This window comes from Elephantulus edwardii, unplaced genomic scaffold, assembly GCF_000299155.1.
Source record: "Elephantulus edwardii isolate Elephantulus edwardi_28Jun2011 unplaced genomic scaffold, EleEdw1.0 scaffold00001, whole genome shotgun sequence".
NCBI classification, from domain to species: Eukaryota; Metazoa; Chordata; class Mammalia; order Macroscelidea; family Macroscelididae; genus Elephantulus; species Elephantulus edwardii.
Genome location: NW_006399751.1, coordinates 21,158,605 through 21,161,567, shown reverse-complemented (window position 1 = coordinate 21,161,567; position 2,963 = coordinate 21,158,605).

Sequence of the window (2,963 nt, the reverse complement as noted above, 5' to 3'; positions counted from 1 at the left end):
TCGGAAAGATGATGGCCTGAATCAGATAAACCTTAGTCCTCAAACAACAATTTATTGTTGTTGTTATTATGTGCTGTCAAGTTGACTGTGACTCAAAGTGACCCTATGTATAACAGCCCGGAACCCTGCTCTATCCAGTGCCAATCTTATTTTCTCTGACACATCTACTCCTATTCACTACCCCCAGTCACTGAATCAATCTATTTCATTGATGGTCTTCCTCTCTTGCTCTGTTCCTCCACCCACCTAAGCATGATGTTCCCTCTCCAAGGACTGGTCCTGCCTTACAACATGTCCAAAGTATGTCAGAAAAAGCTTCACAATCCTTGCCTCCAAGGAGCAGCCTGGTCTCACCCTCTCTAAGACAAACTTGTTTGCTCGCCTAGAAGTCCATGGTATATTTAATATTCTTCTCCAGCACCACATCTCAAAGTCATCAATTCTCCTATCATCCGTAGTCATTGCAAAGACCTGGATTAGGTGCACCTTAGTCTCCAGACTGATGTTGTTACTCTTCAGTACTTTGGAGAGACCTCTCACTGCAGGGTTTCCCCAAAGCAACTTGTCTTTTTATTTCCTGGCTGCTAGTACCAAGAGTGTTGATTGTAGAGCCAAGCAAACTGAAGCTGCTAACAATCTCAACCTCTTCACTATTTATCATGATGCTGCCAATCAGCCGAATGGTGAGAATCTTTGTTTTCTTGATGTTGAGCTTCAATTAGCTGTTGCTTATTTATAAGGGAGGAAGTACAACCAATTTAAAAATAAGCAAGTGCTATAATGTGGTATAGTTAGTTCTCTATAAAAATGAGTGCAGAGTATCTTTTAGTTCATGCTTATGTTTGTTACAGAAACATGCTTATATATGATACTTGTTGTTATGTTTTAAGTGCTGTTGAGTCGTAGGCGACTCATAGCGACCCTATGAGCAAAAGTCCTGGACATGTTTATAACTTTAGTCCTTTCTCCAGGTTCATAGGGTTTCCAGAGGCAACCTATTATGGAAGTGAATGCCACTCTTGCTTGTTTTAATTGGGGAGCTCCACCAAACACTATCCACCATGGGTAACCAATATTGCATTTGACACATCAGTGTCACAATGTTTAGCATTATAGCAACCACGAGTTACCTCTGTACAGCAAGTGGGATATTCAGCAAACTTTGCCAACACCACAATTTAAAAGACATTAATTCTTCTTTGGTCTTTCTTATTTGTTGTACAACTTTCAAATGCACATGAAACAATTGAAAATACCATGTTTTAGGTCATGTTCACCTTAGCCATTAAACTGATATCCTTGTTCTTTAGCATTTTTTTGGATATTTTCACAGTATAATGTCTTTTGATTTCATGACTGCTGCCGCATGGGCGTTGATTGTGAATAAAAGTAAAACAAAATTGTTGACAAGTTCAATACTTTTTCCATATGTTGTGATGTTGCTTATTGGTCTAGTGGTGAGGGCTTTTCCCTTTTGATGTTGAGAGGAATAGATAGTTGATCTTTTATCATCTGCAGTGAATGCTTCATGTCTTCTTTACTTTCTGTGAGCAAGGCTGTAATGCATAATGTGCGTCATAAGCAAATTTCCCTCCAACCATGATGCCGCATTCTTCATATAGTCAAGTCTCTCAAATTATTTTCTCAGCATACACGTTGAATAATATGGAGAAAGGATACAATTCTGACACATACCTTTCCTGAATTTAAACCATGCAATGTTTCCTTGTTCTGCCCAGTTTTGTGGTTGTTAGGTGCCATCAAGTCAGCTACTTCCTATTCTATTCATAGGTTTTGCATAAGCACAATTAAGTGTTCTGGGATTCTAGTTGTTCTCAAAGTAATGCGTAACTTACTTTGATCCACATAATCAAATGCTTTTGCATAATCAATGAAATAAAAGTAAATATCTTTCTGATATTTCTGTTTATCAACTAAGATCCATCAGCAGTGATATCTCTTGTACCACAGCCCCTTCTCAATCCAGCTTCAATTTTTGGCAGTCCCCTATTGTTACAGATGTTTTTTAAAAATAATCTTCAGCAAGATTTTAGTTGGATATGATATTAATTTTACTGTTCAACAATTTATACATTCTGAAGACTAGGAATTCACATTCAAGGTTTAACAGGATCATGCTATCTCTGTCCACTATGTGGGAAGATTTTTTCATGATTTTTTCATCTTCTGGTGATTCTAGATGCATTTTGACCTGATGATACACATAGTTTTTCTCTCTCTCCTCCTTTTCTTTTATTTAAAAACAAACAAACAAAAAATTCCTTTTATTCAAAGTTTGCAGAGCAATTTGACTTTCCTTTATATAATTCAGATATATTCTTTTTTTTACATTGATTATCACTTCCACTCTGCAACAATTTTCTTCTATTTCTTTTTTGTTTCTATTTGTCCTTTTTCTTATCACTTCCCACTTCTGAGCTTTATCCTTGAATGTATAGTGATCATTTGATTTTGTATGGTTATAAAGAATATATTTCTGTCTAATGTTGATCATCACCTTTGGCTGAAAAGGATATCATGAGGCTTGAAGGGTAATCCTAAGATTATTTTGGAACAAGTCTTAGACAGCATATATTTTTTTCTGTAAATATTTCAAAAACTGTCTGAAACCAATTATTTTTGTTTGTCTTTGGTATTTCTTTAAATACAATCAAAGGCAATAATCATATGTAAACTAAAGTTAACAATAATTTCTGTGTACAATGAATATCCAGTCAGTATCTGAATTTTCAGCCTGGTCTTTATGTAAAAGAGGCATGAGGTTTTCCAGGTCACATCATCACAAATCCTCTGGATTACAGCCTCTAAGTTCTCATAGTTCTCTCAGTTTTATATGAGGTCAGGCTCCATGAACCATTAGTATCTCATTTCAAATGTGTACTACATGTACTGCACCAGACGAAGCACCTTGGCCAAGCACAATGCATCCACATTCCACGAGT